Source organism: Aethalodelphis obliquidens, unplaced genomic scaffold, assembly GCF_003676395.1.
Source record: "Aethalodelphis obliquidens isolate GAN/ISIS:26980383/991018 unplaced genomic scaffold, ASM367639v1 scaffold49, whole genome shotgun sequence".
NCBI classification, from domain to species: Eukaryota; Metazoa; Chordata; class Mammalia; order Artiodactyla; family Delphinidae; genus Aethalodelphis; species Aethalodelphis obliquidens.
In genome coordinates this window covers 5,601,774-5,625,409 of record NW_020837993.1, presented here as the reverse complement: position 1 = coordinate 5,625,409, position 23,636 = coordinate 5,601,774, and positions in this window count along the sequence as shown.

Sequence of the window (23,636 nt, the reverse complement as noted above, 5' to 3'; positions counted from 1 at the left end):
CTGGGCACAAAAGGTATCTGACACAGTCACCCTGTCTTCTTATTTTTTTAATCACATTTTATTTTGCTCTCACAGTATTCCATGCTGGTGAAAATCTGCAGTTGCACATGTGGACATAAATCAGCTAGATAACTGAGGTTTAAAAGAACAGGCTTTGGACTTGGCCAAATCAATCAATGACTGAGCCTCAAGGTATGCTTTGGAATGATTTCTATGGGTTATTCTAGTAAGAACAACAAAATCCAAACAAATTGCAGGGAAGTTAATAAGCTCAAAGTGGGCATATTCATGCACCACAGAGACAACCAAAACAAAACGAATAAAATGAAATGAAATAAAAGCACAAAAACTCCAGCCTTAACAAAAAACAACATCTCAGGATTCTGGTGTGTTTCTCCTCAATCTTCTCTACATCATTGTCACGTCTACATCGTTTCAGATCTCCTTGGACTTCACCTCTCATTCCCTGCTATAAACTGGGTCCTTCTACTTGAAGACAAAATTTAGTGTTCACAGCGTTGGTCCTTGGTGCCTTTTGATGAAGCCTTTATACATGCTCTGGACTTTCCAGTGTTTGGTTATTTCCAAATAATATTTGGATCCTGTTTCTCAGTCAAGAACTACCTCAGTTCATTAAATGCCCATTGTAATTTCTGGACATTGTGAAACACTCAAGCTTTGCTAGGATACATGCATACCTAAAGACCACAGAATATAGTGCCCCAAATCAGCCATGGCTGCATTAACCACATTCTCTCTTAAAAGACCCCCTAAGACCACCTTACAGAGAATGCATTTTGAAAGTCTGGAACAGGCTATTCCGTACCACCTCCGCCTCAAATCTAGCCCAAGGCATTTTGCCAAGTGGTGTTGGAAGAGGTATTCCACAAGCAGGGATCATTTTGCATAGTTAACTCTAAGAAGGAAAATTTAAAACTGCAGGAGCCTCTTGGAAAAGCAAATCTAATTGGGAGACCTGAAATGTGGCCAGGTCAACTGGCTTCATGTGCCATTCCCAAGGCTCTAGGACTTTGGTCTCACTCTCATTCAGCTGGCACCAGCTCATAGAACACAGGCCACTTACCAGCAAATCAAGGAACAGATTTACTCTCTCTGCCCCCTAAGAGGAACAGCTGCACCTGAACAAACTTGCAAGGTTAGGTTCACATGCAGTTTATGAAAACCTTCCCTGGATCCCACTCCTAACAAAGGCCAAAAACAAATTTAACTCAGGTTTTCTGGTCTTTGGCCCACTGCCGCATGTGACAGCTCCCTGCACCTACTTCACAAAACTTCATCATTTAGCTGTCCCAGCGAGTCCTGCTTCAGGACAGGAAAGAGAAGTTCTCACGTATCTCTCACAGCGTCTACCCTAGTTCCTTTTGCACCTGGGATCTCCTTGGGGGCCTCTGAATCGAAGTCTGACTAAGCCTGACCTTGCTTTGGTTTATGAGGGTAATGAAATCACAGCCCCAGGTGGGGTGGCTGCAGGTGCACTTGCTGAGCTCTTTGGAGCCTTGTTATTTCTGTAATTTGTCCCATGCTGTCTCCTGCTTGGGGTTATACTTTACAGCCTAATGAATGTATTCTCTTATTAAGACAAACCTTATCCATGCCAATCCAATTAAATCTATACAATTAGCCTAGAAATTTTAAAGAAGTGGGCTTCAATGAAGATACAGGTTTTTTTTTTCTTTTTCTATTGTAAGTTGTTGGACCAAGACTAATTATGATTTGGGAAGCAGAGAAGTTGGTGGAAAGAGCAACTAGTTAGATGTCAGAAGACCTAGGTTTTATTCCAATTCTGTTATATGATCTTGAGCAGGTTCCCTCTCCTCCGTGGATGTTGGTCCCTTGGCAGAAATGAATAGTTTGGACACATTTGTATAGATAATATCTTTTCATTTATTGAGTTACCTTAATGCATGTCAGACAGTCGTATAAAAATTTGGCAAAGTGGATACAATGTTGTCGATTGTGGGAATACAATCACCAGACAATAGAAGACAAATGATTCACCCAAGACCAGACAGTGAAGAAGAGGATGTGGTTCAAAAACTCATCCATATGCTTCCCAAATTGATAACCTATACTCTGCAGACTATGAATCTTAGGAAGAAAGTTTGGAAGTAGCTGAAGTCAGTATCAGGTCACAAGGCTGAGTTGTACTCTTAGCTCAGTTACTAACTCAGAGATCCTAGACCAGTCGACCGTCTCATTGTCAACCACCACCACAACTAATCTTTCCTTCTCACTCAGTTCTCAGAAAATTCAGGGTAATGTATAGGGTATACTTCAAAGTCTTCTAAAATATAGGCACAAGAAAAACAGAAGTAGAGCAAATTTTGTTATACTTTCATGGAAAAGGAGGGGAGAAAAATGATTCAGTTCTCTGGACACAATAGGTAAATGCTGGCCCCAAACATAAACCTCACACTATCATTAATGGTGTCCACCAAGCTCAGGGTTTCACCTGTTTGTGAAGCACTTTGTTCAATAAAAATTGTGATCACAAATAAATTGAGAATCAGCAAATGGAAAGCTTAGCCTATATTCATCATGAAAAGTACATTTTCCTGGTGAGTTCCTAGTACCAGATTAAAATTCAATTCAATATCTAATGACATTATGAAAGTCTGACTAATGTAGAAACCAGTTCTTCCATTTTTCAGGGAGAAAAAAATGGATTTTTCAGTAATTATTTATTCAAGGAGTTAATTCAAACAATGTTATTATTTCTTGAGAAAAAAGAAGGGTTCTATCCTTGGGTAGGGCATTTGTCTGCTTATATATAAAAAAGCAACAATAAAACATCAAAATTTCTTCCTTTACTATGCTGAAATAATATACGTACAGAAAAATGCACCAAAAAAATTTCAGATCATTGATTACTAAAACCACCACCCAGATCAAGAAATAGAATACTACCAACACCACAGAAGCCTCCCATATATTGAATCCCAATAATGTCCCCTCTGTGCCCCCCAAAGTTAACCAATATATTTATTTTTTATACTTCTTTATAAGTTACCAACCAAAGCATACTATTGATGGTTTTATAAACTTTATTTTAATGGGCTCATATAGTCCATATTCTTTTGTATCTAATTTTTTAAATAAAATTATATTTGTGATATTTATCCATATTGTATGAAGATGTATTTTGTTTTTCTTTTCACTATAGTGTAGTATTATATTGCATGTATATTTAGTATATGTATAAAAATATCATAATTTACCATTCTACTCCTCATGAACATTGATTGTAGTTATTTGCAAATTTAGGCTTTTATAATAATGTTGCAATAAACATTCTTGCACGTGTCTCTTCTGTACCTGGGCATTTATTTATGTTCTTGGCATATATCTTGGAGTAAATTGCTGAATTGTAGGATTTGCCTTTCCTAACTTTAATAGATACTGCTAAAGTGTATTCCAAAAAGATTGTACCAAATTAACTCCTACCAGCAACACATGAGAGTTTTATTTTTCCACATCCTTCCCAATACTTAGTGTTACCTGTCTTTTGCATGTTTACCATTCCAGAGTCTGTGCAGGTGATACCTTATTCTTTTAATATGCATTTTCGTGATAACTAATGAGAATGAGAAACTTTTCACACATTTGCTGGGCATATGAATGTCTACAATACACCCGGAATTAATTTTCATTTATGGCCTAAAATAGGGATCATTTTTCATTTCCTTCCATATAGACATTCTGTTACTTCAACAGCACTTATTGAAAAGACCATCATTTTTCCACTGCTGTGAAGTGCTACTTGTATCATTAATCATTTTGTACATATGGTTTTGTTCCTAGGATCTCAATTTTTTTCCCACTATTGGTTTAGTTGTCTATGCCTCTATCCTTGCACCTATATTTTAATGTCTTAATTACCATATATATAAATATATATAATTATATATACCATATATATAATTTTATATATATATATATATATAATTTTTTGTTGTTTTTTTTTTTTTTGCGGTACGTGGGCTTCTCACTGCTGTGGCCTCTCCCGTTGCGGAGCACAGGCTCCGGACGCGCAGGATGAGCAGCCATGGCTCACGGGCCCAGCCGCTACGCGGCATGTGGGATCTTCCCGGACCGGAGCACGAACCCGTGTCCCCTGCATCGGCAGGCGGACTCTCAGCCACTGCGCCACCAGGGAAGCCCAATTACCGTATATTTTAATACCTTAATGTATAGTAGAGTAAGTCCTCCCACTGTTTTTCTTCTTTGAGTGTGCTTTGGCTGTTGCCAGAATTTGCAAGATTGGCTTGTCAAGTTCCAATGAAAAACAAAACAAAATAACATCTGGTAAGATTTTGAGTGGGATTGCATTGATCTAGGATCAATAATCTAGGCAGTTTAGGGACTATTAAAAGCAAAGCTATAGTGAAGACCTGGCTATTTCCAATTCATCACTCTGAATTCTCTACAAAGTGTTTCATAGTTGCCTGTGTAGAAATCCTGAACATGATGTGCTGAATTTATTCCAAGGCATTTAATCTTTGGTACAGATAGATTATATCTTGTACTTTTTCTTCATTTTCTTTTTTTTTTTTAACATCTTTATTGGAGTATAACTGACTTACAATGGTGTGTTAGTTTCTGCTTTATAACAAAGTGATTCAGCTGTACATATACATACATTCCCATATCTCTTCCCTCTTGTGTCTCCCTCCCTCCCACCCTCACTATCCCACCCCTCTAGGTGGTCACAAAGCACCGAGCTGATCTCCCTGTGCTATGCAGATGCTTCCAACTAGCTATCGGTTTTACATTTGGTAGTGTATATATGTCCATGCCACTCTCTCACTTTGTCCCAGCTTACCTGTCCCCCTACCCATGTCCTCAAGCCCATTGCCTAGTAGGTCTGCATCTTTATTCCCATCCTTCCCCTAGCTTCTTCATAACTTTTTTTTTTTTTAGATTCCATATATACGTGTTAGCATAAGGTATTTGTTTTTCTCGTTCTGACTTACTTCACTCTGTATGACAGACTCTAGGTCCACCCACCTCACTACAAATAACTCAATTTCCTTTCTTTACATGGCTGAGTAATATTCCATTGTATATATGTGCCACATCTTCTTTATCCATTCATCTAACGATGGACACAGGTTGCTTCTGTATCCTGGCTATTGTAAATAGAGCTGCAATGAACATTGTGGTACATGACTCTTTTTGAATTATGGTTTTCTCAGGGTAAATGCCCAATAGTGGGATTGCTGGGTCATATGGTAGATCTCTTTTTAGATTTTTAAGGAACCTCCATACTGTTCTCCATAGTGGTTGTACCAATTTACATTCCCCCCAACAGTACAAGAGGGTCCACTTTTCTCCACACCCTCTCCAGCAATTATTGTTTGTAGATTTTTTGATGATGGCCATTCTGACTGGTGTGAGGTGATATCTCACTGTAGTTTTGATTTGCATTTATCTAATGATTAATGATGTTGGGCATTCTTACATGTGTTTGTTGGAAATCTGTATATCTTCTTTGGAGAAATGTCTACTTAGATCTTCTGCCCATTTTTGGATTGGGTTGTTTGTTTTTTTGATATTGAGCTGCATGAGCTGCTGGTAAATTTTGGAGATTAATCCTTTGTCAGTTGCTTTGTTGCAAAGTTTTCTCCCATTCTGAGGGTTGTCCTTTCCTCTTGTTTATAGTTTCCATTACTGTGCAAAAGCTTTTAAGTTTCATTAGGTCCCATTTGTTTATTTTTATTCCATTTCTCTAGGAGGTGGGTCAAAAAGGATCTTGCTGTGATTTATGTCATAGAATGTTCTGCCTACGTTTTCCTCTAAGAGTTTTATAGTGCCTGGCCTTACATTAGGTCTTTAACCCATTTTGATTTTATTTTTGTGTATGGTGTTAAAGAGTGTTCTAATTTCATTCTTTGACAGGTAGCTGTCCAGTTTTCCCAGCACCACTTATTGAAGAGGCTGTCTTTTCACCATTTTATACTCTTGCCTCCTTTATCAAAAATAAGGTGACCATATGTGCATGGGTTTAGTCTGGGTTATCTTGTTCCATTGATCTATATTTCTGTTTTTGTGACAGTACAATACTGTCTTGATTACTGTAGCTTTGTAGTATAGTCTGAAGTCAGGGAGTCTGATTCCTCCAGCTCTGTTTTTCTTTCTCAAGATTGCTTTTGCTATTCAGGGTCTTTTGTGTTTATATACAAATTGTGAAAATTTTTGTTCCAGTTCTCTGAAAAATGCCATTGGTAGTTTGATAAGGATTACATTGAATCTGTAGATTGCTTTGGGTAGTATAGTCATTTTCACAAGGTTGATTCTTCCAATCCAAGAACAGGCTATATCTCTTCATCTATTTGTATCATCTTTAATTTCTTTCATCAGTGTCTTATAGTTTTCTGCATACAGGTCTTTTGTCTCTTTAGGTAGGTTTATTCCTAGGTATTTTATTCTTTTTGTTGCAATTGAAAATTGGAGTGTTTCCTTAAATTCTCTTTCAGATTTTTCATCATTAGTGTATAGGAATGCAAGAAATTTCTGTGCATTAATTTTGTATCCTGCTACTTTACAAAATTCATTGATTAGCTCTAGTAGTTTTCTGGTAGCACCTTTAGGATTCTCTATGTATAGTATCATGTCATCGGCAAACAGTGACAGCTTTACTTCTTCTTTTCTGATTTAGATTCCTTTTATTTCTTTTTCTTCTCATTGCTGTGGCTAAAACTTCCAAAACTATGTTGAATAATAGTGGTGAGAGTGGGAAACCTTGTCTTGTTCCAGATCTTAGTGGAAATGGTTTCAGTTTTTCACCATTGAGGATGGTGTTGGCTGTGGGTTTGTCATATATGACCTTTATTATGTTGAGGTAAGTTCCCTCTATGCCTACTTTCTGAAGGGTTTTTATCGTAAATGGGCGTTGACTTTTGTCGAAAGCTTTCTCTGCTTCTATTGAGATGACCATATGGTTTTTAATCCTCAAATTGTTAATATGTTGTATCACACTGATTGACTTGCCTATATTGAAGAATCCTTGCATTCCTGGGATAAACCCCACTTTTTCATGGTGTATAATCCATTTAATGTGCTGATGGATTCTGTGTGTTCGTATTCTGTTGAGGATTTTTGCATCTATGTTCACCAGTGATATTGGCCTATAGTTTTCTTTTTTTTGTGTGTGTGTGATATCTTTATCTGGTTTTGGTATCAGGGTGATGGTGGCCTCATAGAATGAGTTTGGGAGTGTTCCTTCCTCTGCTGTATTTTGGAAGAATTTGAGAAGGATAGGTGTTACCACTTCTCTAAATGATAGAATTCACCTGTGAAGCCATCTGGTCCTGGGCTTTTCTTTGTTGGAAGATTTTTAATCACAGTTTCAGTTGTGATTGGTCTGTTCATATTTTCTATTTCTTCCTGGTTCAGTCTCAGAAGGTTGTGATTTTCAAAGGATTTGTCCATTTCTTCCAGGTTGTCCATTTTATTGGCATAGAGTTGCTTTTAGTAATCTCTCATGATCCTTTGTATTTCTGCAGTGTCAGTTGTTAGTTCTCCTTTTTCATTTCTAATTCTATTGATTTGAGTCTTCTCCCTTATTTCTTGATGTGTCTGGCTAATGGTTTATCAATTTTGTTTACCTTCTCAAAGAACAGATTTTAGTTTTATTGATATTTGCTATTGTTTCCCTCATTTCTTTTTCATTTATTTCTGATCTGATCTTTATGATTTCTTTCCTTCTGCTAACTTTGGGTTTTTCTTGTTGTTCTTTCTCTAATTGCTTTAAGAGTAAGGTTAGGTTGTTTATTTGAGATGTTTCTTGTTTCTTAAGGTAGGATTGTATTGCTATAAACTTCCCTCTTATAACTGCTTTTGCTGAACCCCATAGGTTTTGGGTCATCGTGTTTTCATTGTCATTTTTTTCAAGGTATTTTTTGAATTCCTCTTCATTTCTTCAGTGATCTCTTGGTTATTATGTAGTGTATGGTTTAGCCTCAATATGTTTGTATTTTGTACAGATTTTTTCCTGTAATTGATATCTAGTCTCATAGCATTGTGGTCGGAAAAGATACTTGATACAATTTCAACTTTCTTAAATTTACCAAGGCTTGATTTGTGATCCAAGATATGACCTATCCTGGAGAATGTTCCATGAGCACTTGAGAAGAAAGTGTATTCTGGTTTTTTTGGATGGAATGTCCTATAAATATTAATTAAGTCTATATTGTTTAATGTATCATTTAAAGCTTGTGTTTCCTTACGTATTTTCATTTTGGATGATCTGTCCATTGGTGAAAGTCACGTGTTAAAGTCCCCTACTATGATTGTGTTACTGTCAATTTCCCCTTTTATGACTGTTAGTTTTGTCTTATGTGTTGAGGTACTCCTATGTTGGGTGCATAAATACTTAGAGTAGTTATATCTTCTTCTTGGTTAAATCCCTTGATCATTATTTAGTGTCATTCTTTGTCTTTGTAATAGTCTTTGTTTTAAAGTCTATTTTGTCTGGTATGAGAATTGCTACTGCAGGTTTCTTTTGATTTCCATTTGCATGGAATATTTTTTTCATCCCCTCACTTTCAGTCTGTATGTGTCCCTAGGTCTGAAGTGGTTCTCTTGTAGACAGCGTATATATGGGTCTTGTTTTTGTATCCAGTCAGCCAGTCTATGTCTTTTGGTTGGAGCATTTAATCCATTTACGTTTAAGGTAATTATCAATATGTATGTTCCTATTACCATTTTCTTAATTGTTTTGGGTTTGTTAATGTAGGTCTTTTCTTTCTTTTGTGTTTCCTGCCTAGAGAATTTCCTTTAGCATTTGTTGTAAAGCTGGTTTGGTGGTGCTGAATTCTCTTGGTTTTGCTTGTCTGTAAAGGTTTTAGTTTCTCCATTGATTCTGAATGAGATCCTTGCTGTGTAGAGTAATCTTGGTTGTAGGTTTTTCCCTTTCATCACTTTAAATATGTCTTGCCACTCCCTTCTGGCTTGCAGAGTTTCTGCTGAAGGACCAGCTGTTAACCCTATGGGGATTCCCTTGTATGTTATTTGTTGTTTTTCCTTTGCTGCTTTTAGTATTTTTTCTTTGTATTTAATTTTAGATAGTTTGAGTAATATGTGTCTTGGCGTGTTTCTTATTGGATTTATCCTGTATGGGACCCTCTGTGCTTTCTGGACTTGATTATCTATTTCCTTTCCCATATTAGGGAATTTTTCAACTCTAATCCCTTCAAATACTTTCTCAGTTCCTTTCTTTTATTCTTCTTCTTCTGGGACCCTTATACTTTGAATGTTAGTGTGTTTAATGTTGTCCCAGAAGTCTCTGAGATGGTCCTCAGTTCATTCATTCTTTTTTCTTTATTCTTCTCTTCAGTAGTTATTTCCACTATTTTATCTTCCAGGTCACTTATCCGTTTTTCTGCCTCAGTTATTCTGCTATGGATTCCTTCCAGAGAATTTTAAATTTCATTTATTGTGTTGTTCATCATTGTTTGTTTTCTCTTTAGTTCTTCTAGGTCCTTGTTAAACATTTCTTGTTTTCTTCCATTCTATTTCCAAGATTTTGGTTCATCTTTACTCTCATTATTCTGAATTCTTTTTCAGGTAGACTGCCTATTTCCTCTTCATTTGTTTGGTCCGGTGGATTTTTATCTTGCTCCTTCATCTGCTGTGTGTTTCTCTGTCTTCTCATTTTTCTTAACTTACTGTGTTTGGGGTCTCCTTTTCGAAGGCTGCAGGTTTGTAGTTCCCATTGTTTCTGGTGTCTGCCCCCAGTGGCTAAGGTTATTTCAGTGAGTGGTGTAGGCTTCCTGGTGGAGGGGACCAGTGCCTGTGTTCTGGTGGATGAGGCTGGATCTTGTCTTTCTGGTGAACAGGTCCATGTTTGGTGGTGTGTTTTGGGGGTGTCTGTGACCTTATTATTATTTTAGGCAGCCTCTCTGCTAATGGGTGGGTTTGTGTTCTTGTCTTGCTAGTTGTTTGGCATAGGGTGTCCAGCACTGTAGCTTACTGGTCATTGAGTGGAGCTGGGTCTTCACCTTGAGATGGAGATCTCTGGGAGATTTTGGGGGTTTGATATTACATGGAGCTGGGAGGTCTCTGGTGGACCAATGTCCTGAACTCAGCTCTCCCACCTCAGAGGCACAGGCCTGACAACCGGTTGGAGCACCAAGACTTTGTAATCCACATGGCTTGGAAGAAAAGTGAGAAAAAAAGAAAGAAAGATAAATTTATTAATATAAAAAAATTATTAAATATAAATATAATTTAAAAAGTAATTAAAAAATAGTAAGAAAGAAAGAGGAGAGCAACCAAACCAAGAAACAAATCCACCAATGATAGCAAGTACTAAGAACTATACTAAAAAAACCCACCAAAAACAGACAGAACCCTAGGATAAATGGTAAAAGCAAAGCTATAGAGACAAAATCACATACAGAAGCAAACACATACTCACAAAAAGAGAAAAAGGAAAAAGAAATTATATATTGTTGCTCCCAAAGTCCACCTCCTCAATTTGGGATGACTCGTTGTCTATTCAGGTATTCCATAGATGCAGGTACATCAAGTTGATTGTGGAGCTTTAATCCGCTGCTTCTGAGGATGCTGGGAGAAATTTCCCTTTCTCTTCTTTGTTCGCTCAGATCCTGGGGTTCAGCTTTGGATTTGGCCCCACCTTTGCATGTAGGTTGCCTGAGGCCATCTGTTCTTCGCTCAGACAGGACGGGGTTAAAGGAGCAGCTGATTAGGGGGCTCTGGCTCACTCAGGCCAGGTGGGGAGGGAGGGGTACGGAGTGCGGGGTGAGCCTGCAGTGGCAGAGGCCGGCGTGATGTTGCACCAGCCTGAGGTGCGCTGTGTGTTCTCCCGGGGAATTTGTCCCTGGATCCTGGGACCCTGGCAGTGGCGGGCTGCACAGGCTCCCCGGAAGTGGGGTGTGGATAGTGACCTGTGCTCACACACAGGCTTCTTGGTGGCTTCAGCAGCAGCCTTAGCGTCTCATGTCCGTCTCTGGTGTCTGTGCTGATAGCCGTGGCTCGTGCCCATCTCTGGAGCTCATTTAGGTGGCGCTCTTAATCCCGTCTCCTCACGCACCACGAAACAAATAGGCAAGAAAATGTTTCTTGCCTCTTTGGCAGCTCCAGACATTTTCCCGGACTCCCTGCCAGCTAGCTGTGGCCCACTAGCCCCCTTAAGGCTGTGTTCATGCCGCCAACCCCAGTCCTCTCCCTGCGATCTGACCGAAGCCTGAGCCTCAGCCCCCAGCCCCCACCCACCCCGGTGGGTGAGCATACAATCCTCTCCGGCCGGTGAGTGCTGGTCGTCACCGATCCTCTGTGTGGGAATCTCTCCACTTTGCCCTCCGCACCCCTGTGGCTGCGCTCTCCTCCCCGGCTCCGAAGCTTCCCCCCTCCCCCACCCACAGTCTCTGCCCACGAAGGGACTTCCTAGTGTGTGGAAACCTTTCCTCCTTCACATCTCCCTCCCACTGGTGTGGGTCCCGTCCCTATTCTTTTGTGTCTCTTTATTCTTTTTTCTTTTGTCTTACCCAGGTACGTGGGGGGTTTCTTGCCTTTTGGAAGGTGTGAGGTCTTCTGCCAGCGTTCAGTAGGTGTTCTGTAGGAGTTGTTCCACATGTAGATGTATTTCTGATGTATTTGTGGGGAGGAAGGTGATTTCCACGTCTTACTCTTCTGCCATTTTGAAGCTCCTCTCTCATTTTCTGTTTGTTGCTATAATCTAGAAATCCAATTTCTAAATGCCATTTACTTTAGCAAATGTGATAAACTCGTTCATTATTAGCTGTATTAAATCCTATTTCTTATTCCAGCAAGGCTATCAAAGTGGGGAGGACTCTCCTCCCTGATGCCCTGGAAGACGTCCCAAATCCTGGGCTCATTTCTCTGGGCTCAGTCCTCATCCAGGTCTTGGCCTTCACTGTCCTATCAACTCCTTCAAGTAAACATTTCTTTTTTTAAGTATTTGCAGCTTTCCTATTTGCCCTCATAGGATGGTTGGTTTGTAATGTAATCCTCCTTTACTAAAAGTAATCTCAAAGTTGCTTTATTTGACAAAATATAATTCAAATGTAAATGCAGACAGATTCTTCCTATTAAACTGCTCTCAGAGTTAAATTTTTGCTTAGATCTAAAAAAATTATTAAAATTGGAGATAGGAGGAAAAAATGAAGAATGTTGTTAAAACATTCTGGTTTAATTATTTTCTATAATATTTACAATCTGTTAGAAGCAAAAACACATTACATAAAAGAAAACAAATTTTCCTATGTTGTGATATAGGTGTTATTTCAATTCATAAAAACTACCGTGTTAAAGAAAACAATAAACATAAATTAATGAGTAATTATTTGTTTTACATAAACCGCTGTTCATATATTTGGCTGTAGGTGCCAACGATTCAATAGCTATGTTTTTGGTTTTGTTTTGGGTTTGTTAGTTTACCACCTTAAGAGGCATGAAATTTGGTCTGATTTTTATTTCTTAAAGATATTCAGTTTTATTCCTCATAGTTATCTCAAATGACACATTGCTATTATGTTAACAGCAGAATAGGCCAATAATATGCGTAAACATGCTCAAGGAATTAGGAGGAATCCTACTATATTTATTTTCCTTCATGGCTTGGGTCATTTAATTCAGATTTTCAACACCAAAAGGTCAATTCAATTTATGTGATTATTTCTGGGAAAGATAGTAATTACATAAGCCAGATATTACTTGAGAAATTTTATAGAAAATATATATTACTAGCTTTATCTAGATACATCTGGAAATGTTAAAGTATAGTTGGTGTCTCTAGGTAAAGTAAGAAGAATAAATAAGTAAAATTTAAAAATTTCAAAAATAATTTTTTGCCATGCCCTACTACTGTAGAATGTGCCAAAGCTCTAAAGTTAACTTATTAAAGAGTTACAATACGAAGATTACTGACAAATATGGGTTTAGTGGGCCTTTAAGACCAAAGAAATTGTAATAAATTGTTTTATGCTAAAGGAGTTGAAGAAATAAATGAAAATAAGCTGTGTAAGGAATCAATGAAATGAAAAGCATCAATAACTGGGAGAAAGTAAAGGTATACAAAGACTGGGAGCCCTGATGAGCCTGAAGAGTGGCTGTAGTGGAGGAGAATGAATAAGATACCTGAATCAGAGGGAGTTATAGGCAGATAATGGGATATCTGTGAATTGGTTTTACAGAAGTGGGGCAGTTATGGATGATGACCAGGGCCAAGACAGGACAGAGAGTACATGTGGAGTGGAGGAGATACTCTTGGAGTTCAGGATCTCAAAGAAATGAGAGACCATTGTGTGGACTTATCCACATGGAAAAAAAAATAACCCAGGATCATGGCACGGATTGAGGGAGAAAGAAAGATTCTGAGCCAAATGCCAAAGTCTTTGATAAATGAATGAGGATAACAAAAACAAAATATCTAAAATCTAGGAAAGAAACAATCTCAAATGGAGTACTACTTGAGGGAAATGCTATCTGATCAAAAGTACTTTCTTCAACAGTGGGATAGTAGAAAAGATGTTTAATTTAACCACCTATTGAAAATCAACAAAAGCTACAAATGCTGCCTGTATACCAAAGCAACCAGGTCAATTGCACCAGGACACCTCACTTGTCAGCAATAACCCAAGAAAACACATTTGATGTCATTTCACACATGCGCTAAATTAAATTTTCAAATGTATATTAGAGTCAGAGATATATGAGCAGTAGTGTTATCTAGGGAAACCAGCTCTTGTCCAGATGGGCCCTCAAAGGGCAGAATTGCCTTGGCAACATCGTCATTCTTTCAGTGATATTTATTAAGTACCCACCACATGCCTGCCACTGGGCTGGGCGTTGGAGATCGACCTGTGTTTACACCCCAGCAGGGTGTTTGGGGTAGTTCTTATCTTTGCTTTTCTGGAAGTCAATATTTCTCGTCCTTAAGTTCTCTCAATTGGATATACCAAATTAGCATGTAGTAATGACAAGGATGGTTAATGAACATACTAATGACAAGCAAAAAGAAGTGGAAGTATTAAAGAGCCTTTCATGTAATCATAGAGGAAAGGGCCATAGTCATCAAGCTATGGTCCATGAGCCAGCCTGCCACCTGATTTTATATAGCCAGCAAGCTAAATGTATTAGCCTTCTGAGAACAGTCGCTTGATTTTGCTTCTTGGCTGGCAAAGCCTAAAATATTTACTATTTGGACTTTCATAGAAAAATGTTATCTAACCCCAATTTAAGCAAGACCCGATGAAGTATCTCTGTTCCATATTACCTGGTTTTAGTCTTCTGAACTTGAAAAAGATTGTATCCGTAGTGCCAACAAATTTTGAGTTTGGTGCTTTCCTTAACCAGTGTGCTAGAAACTTTGTTTTCTTTTTTCTACCTAGTTATTCTTCAGCTATAATGTTCACTGTCAAATAGCTCTGTTCGGCAATCTAGTCTTGATTAGGTTTCCAGGCCATTTCACTCTGATTTTTTGACCTGATAAATATCCTTTTATTTCTGAGGGTATCTGTAGATACTGCCTCTCATGGACTATGCATACTGTAGTCTAACTTAGGGATTGACAAACATTTTGTGTAAAGAACTAAATAGTAAAATTTTTGGCTTTGCAGGCCTGATAGTCTCTGTCGAAACCACAAAACTCTGCCACAGTCATGTGAAAGCAGAGATAGAAAATTTGAAAATGAATGGGGTAGGGGTGTTCCAATAAAACTGTATTTACAAAAACAGGTGAGCTGGTTTTGGCCTCTGGACCACAGTTTGTCAAACTCTAGTCCAACTTGTTCTTAGATGTTCCAACTCAAGTTTTATAAATATCTATGCAGAAGTTTCATTTTCTTTTATATCCACTTTACCAGTGAGGATAATGGCACTGTCTCTCTTACAGCAGAATAAACTCCGTATTTGAATAAACCAATCAAGCAACTAATAATATCTGTGGGGAGAAAAGTAAACCATCAAATTGTTAGTCATAAATTGAACCCCAAAACTGAGTTTGGAGTTTGAATTTTTCCAGGGATTACAATGCCTTACATTTGATCCCTAATGCTGGTGAATGTCGAATCACAGCTGTTGGACCTTTAATGTAACTGTCTTGAAAGGACAGCTTTGGCTTTGCTTGCGACAGTTCATGTTTTCATGAGATTTTTAGCTTACTGTCTTTGGGTATTGCTCCACCTTTCATATCTGAAGATTCTCTCTTCTACCTGGAAATCAGGGCTGGTCAGAATGGCCCTGAGTATTGTTCCTTTTGGGTATCAATTATAAATGTTTAAACAAATGGGTCACAAACTGAAATGAGGTCAATTAAATCTTCTGAGGCATGCTCCATTCTGATGGATGAAATGAAATGAAAACCATTTCAGAACTTACTTTCAGCAGAATAATGAATTCGGCATCTCCAGTCATTAAAGTTGAAATTATAATAGATAGCCTTCTGCCCCACTGTTCATGAGATTTAACTCTTCAAAGGTCATAATAGATACACCCTATTAAATAATGCAGGCCAGACAAAACTGACTTAATAAAACTGAAATGTCACTTTGGGTTTGAACTGATTTTCCTTCTTAAAGACCTTTTAGGCTTGCAAATCAGAACTGCCTTGTATTCGCATGTCTGAAGGAGCTTGACTTTCCCAGGGTTAGTTTAAAATATGCAGATCGATAGGAAAGGTTGGTGTTGGGTCAGTATCGAATAGCCTTCTCTCAGGGGCTTGAATTATTCATGAGCATCCATGTGTTTTGTGTTTCTTGCTTAACACTGTGGGCATTGGGGGCAGGAGGAGAATGTAGTCAGATGCTAACATAGATTCCTTCTTGGACAGAGTTAGCAGTTCGAGGAGGCTGGGGGTGGATGTAATTTTACAGGGATTTGAATCAATAAACTTTGAAATGAAAGAACTGTCCGACAGCTGAGGATACCCAAGTTTTATGTTATCTACAGTTCATTTTTGCCAAGCTGTGTACTCTTTAAACAAAAGTAAGAAGACGTAAAGCCAACTGCCTATCTTCTGATTGTGAATATAACTGTCTTTGGCTGCCTCCTATACTGACTTTGAGGTGGGGGGGGGGCCCTGTAGACACGTAAGTGTACAACTGGAGTATGGAAATAAGACTCAAGAAGGGAATAAAGCCAATATTTTATAATACTGTAAATGGAATATAATCTTAAAAAATTCTGAATCACTATGTTGTGCGGCTGAAACATATAATATTGTAAATCAACTATACCTCAGTTAAAAAAAAGAAAGAAAAGAAGAAAAAAAGAAGACTCAAGAGCTAGGTTCCACTCTGCCTTCCTTTCCACTGAGTGCGCCATCTACCATTTCTGAGCTGCAGAATGCACTTCTATAAAATAAAGCACTTTAGGCCTCTTCAGTGATTTTCAAATTTTGGGGGGGATGCAAAGCACACTCTTGGAACAGAATATTCCCTACAAGTCATATGCACAGAACAGACACGGGACTGAGGTAGGAGTAAGGGATGCAAGGAAGGAGACGCTGAGTCTCTCTTTTTCCTAACTTGGTAGAATTGGTCTCAGTATTCTCCCTGACCCCATGCCCCTAAATATCAAGCTGAGGAAGTCAGGAGAAAGAAAAAGCTAGCTCTTCCTCCATTTTCCCTGTTGGCCCCCTTAACTGCCCGTCATCCTTCCTCCCATGGTTCACAAACTTTAGGTCTTAAAAAATTCCTTAGCTGAAATATTGTGTGTGGTTTTGTCTACAAAGGAGACCCAGAATGAGCCACATTGAAAATCATGATTTTCAGGGCCCACTTCCTGACTTTAGAGAGGAATCCTGTGTATGGACGACTAGTTTTGAGAGCATTTAAAGAAGGACAGAATGAAGAATGGTAAAAAAATAAATAGAAAAAAGATTGTTGGATTAATGCTATAGTATTAGATCTGGAGGGCTAGAGCTAAAATAATGTCTTAATTTGGAAGAATAAACGGCCACATCGGGTTACACCAACATCTGCGCGCCTGAAGCAAAGTTTCTCTGCCCGTATTTCCCTTACCACATTAATGCCTGTAAGGAACCAGCTGGGGCCCCTATGGATAATGATGACCTTATTACTGTATAGATGTTCATTCTAGTGTCAAAAATAAGTTGTCCTTTGTCATCAGCGTGTCTTGATTTTGTTCTCAGCCCTGGACAATAAGACAGTTATATAATTTTTTTCTGACAGAAAGAAAATATGCCACATTTTACAAGAATGCAAACTTCATCTAGAGAAGTGGTCCAAGAAAAATATCCAAGGAAAACCCTTCCTTGGCCTCAAAAATCTGTGACCTTAATGTTAAATGCAAAAAAAAAAAAAAAAAAAAAAGGTGATCTTAAAACCAAAAAAAGAAATGTCTAAAGTTCAATTCATTTTTTTCTTGCTGTTAATTAAGGCTATGAGGACAGTGACCTTAAAAGTGTAACATTCCTTGTAAATTGATGCAGCCTATGGAGAACAGTGTGGAGGTTCCTTAAAAAACTAAAAAAAGAACTACCATATGACCCAGCAATCCTTCGACTGGGCATATACCCTGACAAAGCCATAATTCAAAAAGAGTCATGTACTACAATGTTCATTGCAGCTCTATTTACAATAGCCAGGACATGGAAGCACCTAAGGGTCCATTGACAGAGGAATGGATAAAGAAGATGGGGCACATATATACAATGGAATATTACTCAGCCATGAAAAGAAACAAAATTGAGTTATTTGTAGTGAGGTGGATGGACTTAGAGGCTGTCATACAGAGTGAAGTAAGTCCGAAAGAGAAAAACAAATACCATATGCTAACACATATATATGGAATCTAAAAAAAAGATGGTTCTGAAGAACCTAGGGCCAGGACAGGAATAAAGATGCAGAAGTAGAGAATGAACTTGAGGACACGGGGAGGGGGAAGGGTAAGCTGGGACAAAGTGAGAGAGTGGCATGGACTTATAAATACTACCAAATGTAAAATGGATAGCTAGTGGGAAGCAGCCACATAGCACAGGGAGATCAGCTCAGTGCTTTGTGACCACCTAGAGGGGTGGGATAGGGAGGGTGGGAGGGAGATGCAAGAGGGAGGAGATATGGGGATATAGGTATATGTATAGCTGATTCATTTTGTTATACAGCAGAAACTAACACACCATTGTAAAACAATTATACTCCAATAAAGATGTTAAAAAAAAAAAAGTAACATTTTTTAGGCAGTGAAAGGAATAATGACCGGCCCTTAAGACTGTCGCTGAATGAACAAAATATGCATTGATTATGCATGCAGTTACCCAATTTTGTTATTTTACAAAATTGAATTTTTTCCTGCTGAAGTCCAATGCTGAGCAGTTATATGCAGACTGTACCTAATTTTGTCAGAGTAAATAGCAGAGGTTATGGAAAGTGTTGTGGTTCCACAGTCATTAATATTCCACTGGTGTTGGAAAAGACTAGCAAGAGAAGAACACAGCAGGTTAGGTTTATATGAATCTATTCAAACCCCACATAATGAATGTGGAGAAGAGTGACTTGAATGTCTAATTTCAGTCACTCAGCAGAAAGAAAAAAATCTCATGCTTACTCTCAGGGCTTTGAAAGAGCTGTTTATTTTGTAATTTTTCACTCACTATTATAATCAGACCTTCTGTAATAAATTATTAGTAATTTTCAAGCTAAATGAACTCTTTTTTTTCTCTAGAAAATTTCTAAATTTCTTATGCTGTCACAAGATTTTGTATTTTGTAGCTCTTTCCACTACAAGGATTCAGAGCAGTCACAAGACAGGGAAATTCAGTTATGCTGGCATTTTAATGCTTTCATACACTCACACCTACTGGGACCCACATCTGTCCCTCCTGAATTCAATAGACAGGTGTGGTTATTTTCACTTTCTAGTGGAGATGGCTAAAGTGCCTAGCCACTTATGTCACACTTCTACCAAATGTTTTAGGCAAAGGTAATCAAAAGGAGTTAAACACTATAATTATGAGATGAAAGAAAGTTCCCAATTCAAAGATGAAAGAGCAATCTCTATCTGGAACTCTCAATAGTGGGGTCAGGGAATCAAACAATAAATTGTGGATAAAGAGATGGGCAGAAAATATCAAATTTAATAAAGAACTCTGGTGGAGAGGAAGATGGAATGTTATAGGATCGAAAAGCCCTGGGGAGGAAATTACAACTATGTGAAGATCTTTAGCTCTCTCCTGCAATGTCAGGAGATGTCTTTCCAAGAATATGATGAATATAAGGAAACTAAAACAGACTTATCAGTAATTTACCCAAGACTCTCTGTAGGCACTCAACAACTGTCATCATTTTCTACTAAGTCAAACTGTAACACTACCCTGGAATGTGAATACAAGACAGTAAGAAAAATAGGGATATAGGTGACAGAGTTTTCTTTCAAAGCGAGTGTCACTTATTTTTTATGTTTCCAAAACTACCATCTTGACATTACAAATAAATAAAAGTAAAAACTTCTCCTATATCTATAGGACTGTACTAACAACTAAAAGCTTCTTGTGTGATGGAAATAGTAATACTAAAATATAAAAATAATTTTAAAAGAGCTGAGGGAGAAGGAGGAAAATTACCTGGAGTTTCCTGTAAGTCCATCCACCTGAGAATACAAATAGGAATTGGTTTCCAATCCATACTTCACTGGTTCTTGCTTCTTCCTGCTCATCCAAGGAAACCTATTCCCTGTAAAGCCTCCACTTGGCCACCAAGGGTTTCTAGGCATCCCTAGAGGATGTCTCCCATGTGCTTATAAACATGCCCATCAGCATCCATGGAACATCACTGCCAAATCCCTGGGGAACTCATATCTCTGCAAAGTACCACAGCTGCTGTCATCCACAGGACACTACCATTGGTTGGGTCTGCTACACTTGCCAGACACTGCCACTGCTATGAGCTTTGGACACTAGTGCTAAGAAATTTCTGCCATCTTCCATCACATGTTTCAGAATTCCATTGGAGGCAGCTGCCACATCCATCCCCTCCCACCTAGCACCTCCCCAGTACATCAGACCTCCATGGTGCCCAAGCTGTGTAGTGGTCTAGAGGAAAACCTTTATTTTTTCTCTTCTTACTCTGATACAACAGTATTGGCTTGCCCTGACATATATTTTTGATGGAATAGCATTGTCAGTTTTTATTTTAAACTTCTTTCACCTTAGGACAAAGACAAGAGTCCTTCCTTGGTGGCTGAGTTGGACTTTAACTCAAGTGTTATTCATCACTCATCCCTGACATCGCTCTGCTTCTCCCCTCCAGCTGTAAGGCTGTGCCTGACCTTTACTTTCCTTGAAATAAGTACTTAACTATGAGACTCTCATAGAAGCAGATTCCTGGTAGAACTGCCCCACAAGCCCATCAGACCTGCCCAGCCTGACTCTCAGGTGTAGAGATAATATAGACCCTATACCCCAAACTAACTAGAGAAATCTTTGTCTAGCATGTTTATCTTTAAAATATGTTTACATTATTTTCTCTTAATCCTGTTCTATTGAAACATGACACAGAGTTGCAACCACTGGAACACTCTTCTTCTAGAGACTTAGCCTCTTAGAATGTTTTGGGCCACCTGAACAAACAGAATCCAGTGCCAGAGCAAGAACTGTTCAGCAATCTTGGACTTTTAAAACGCAACTCATAGTTACTTGTTAAGTCATCAGCCTTCGATAATTAAGGATATTTCTCTTTTTTCTGCAGGATAAGGCCAGTAAAATCCTCATCCAATTCAGCCATGAGATGGTCAACAGCACAGGGAGAGAAACTCTGAGTTCCCAAGCGGTATTGCTGTTGCCCTGTCATCACATATGTCACACTGTATTGTAATTTCTTTTTGATTCATCTCTGTTCCCCATCAGCTCAAGGCTCACATCTACCTTGTTCTCAAGCACCTAGCTCAATACCTGGCATATAAGATTTTCATAGTAAATATTTCTGAATGAATGACTTCAACATATTCCAATACCTTATATAAGTAACTATAATTCCCCAATGAGATATACTTTCAGACTTTGAGAACATGGAGATTAATTATCATGCTTTCAATATTTCATATAAAGTCTGAAAAATAAAATGCATGAGTTTGGCCATAATCAGAGTGTCCCTCACCAGAAAGGTAGTTTCTGAGTGTTTTATGCTAAGACTAGGGTGTTCCTCAATTCTCAATCTACAAAGTCAAGGTGCTCATCTAATCATGGCGCTCTTTCAGGGGAAAAATGACTCATTAGAATGAAGCTATAAACTTCGTCAAGGAGGAAATGTCCTTTGCAAATTATAGGATGTCCTTCGGGTATCCTTTGGTAGATGCCTTATCCATAATGTGAGTCAGGTTCTGTAGTCTACTTGACTCTGTGTAGCTTCTCTAGAGTATGGAGGACATCTATCAAGGTGCCATTCCACCATGATGCCCAGGAGCGGTGGTCAGCCCCTCCTTATATCTTCATGGCTTGAAAAATTTTTAGTGATGTCTTGTGTTTTTCTTTTCCTTGAGTGTGTGACCTCAGGCTGTGTGCATTTCTAAGGCCTCAATTTCCTCACTGAAGAGTAGCAGTTACACTAAAAATTCTCCCTCTTATAACTTAAATTTGTGACACTGCATTAAATCTGTCCTCTGAAACTCTTCCTCGGCTAGATTAGTCAAATCTGACACTATAATTCTATGATTTCATCCAATGTTGAAAGGAAAGTCTTATCTAGGCTGTCCCTGCCAATGTCTCCCCCATATCCATTGAACCTACCATTTTCTTTGTCTGGATGTGATTTTTGACATCTAGAAGGCCAGGAGTGTCAGGGAACTGACATCCCACGGGAGCACCCAAAACCAATGACTCAAGAATTAGTGTATAAATTCCCCAGCCTGCTTGCCCCTCAGCTGGGTTAATTTCATGCCTTGTATTCTGTACCATTTCCCAGACTTTGCTTTCAGGGTCAAATACTAATCCCCCATGGTGGCAGCTGGCTTAATAGGGCACACTCTATTTCCTGCCTTCCCTTCCCTGTGTAACTCCCTCCATTCTCTGCACAGCCCAGATAAATTATCTGTACTTAAATCCTATCTCAGGTTCTGCTTCTGGGGGAATCTGAATTAAGACACACACATTAAACTAAATTGAAAGTACTGTTTCAGGTATTTGAGTCTCTTTATATTTTCTCCCTTCTTTTGACCTCCAGAGAATAGATGGATGAAGTATCAATACCCTGGGATGTGCCTGCATGAATTGGATATTATTACTTAGCTGCCTTCCCTGCAGAGTAAACAGCTCAATATGCCAGTGTGTAGAACTCCATAACCCTGTGGCTACCTTTATGCACCCAGCAAAGTGTTCTGTATATGTTCACATCATAGTGTGCTGTGCAACTCAAGAAGCCCTGGAAGAGCCAGGGTTTGTGATTAACACAGCAAAAGCAAACTTAGAGTTCCCAGGAAACTGGGAAGAAATACAGGGCAAAGAGAGATGTCCAGAAATAAAAGATGATGAAAGAAAGCATCATTTAATTTTGTGAAAATAATAATTTCAGGATCCTGAGTCATAATTGATTTATAAATTTATGCTTATATAATTTATATATTTAGTCAAGATGGTATAGATCTGTTTTATCCAACAGCAACCTATGGAATTTGAGCACTTGAAATATAGTTGGTTCAAATTGAGATGAGCTACAGCTAAATACACATCTGCTTTCAGACTCAGCCTGAAAAGAAGAATGTAAGGTATCTCATTAGTGATTTTTTACATTAATGACATGATTAATTTATAATATTTTGGATATGTGAGGTTGAATAACATACATTATTAATTTCACCTATTTACCTTTACTCTTTAATATATGGCTGCTAAATAATTTATAATTACCTATCTGGCTCAAGTTATATTACTATTATACCATACTAAGCCAAATCATGCTGTGATAACAGATAAACTGAATTTTCAGTAGTAAATAATGCAAGAATGGTCAATTTCTTTTTTTTATATATCTTTATTGGAGTATAATTGCTTTAAAATGTTGTGTTAGTTTCTGCTATACAACAAAGTGAATCAGCTATAAGTATACATATATTCCCATATCCCTTCCCTCTTGAGACTCCCTTCCACTCTCCCTATCCCACCCCTCTAGGTCATCACAAAGCATCAAGCTGATCTCCCTGTGCTATGCAGCAGCTTCCCACTAGCCATCCATTTTACATATGTCAATGCTACTCTCTCACTTCGTCCCAGGTTCCCCTTCCCCCAATGTCCTCAAGTCCATTCTCTATGTCTGCGTCTTTATTCCTGCCCTTCCACTAGGTTCATCAGTACAGTTTTTTTTAGATTCCATATATATGCGTTAGCGTACAATATTTGTTTTTCTCTTTCTGACTTACTTCACTCTGTATGACAGACTCTAGGTCCATCCACCTCAACACAAATAACTCAATTTCGTTCCTTTTTATGGCTGAGCAACATTCCATTGTATATATGTACCACATCTTCTTTATCCATTCATCTGTCGATGGACACCTAGGTTGCTTCCATGTTCTGGCTACTGTAAATAGAGCAGGAAAGAACATTGTGGTACATGACTCTTTTTGAATTATGGTTTTCTCTGGATATATGCTCAGGAGTGGTATTGTTGGATCATATGGTA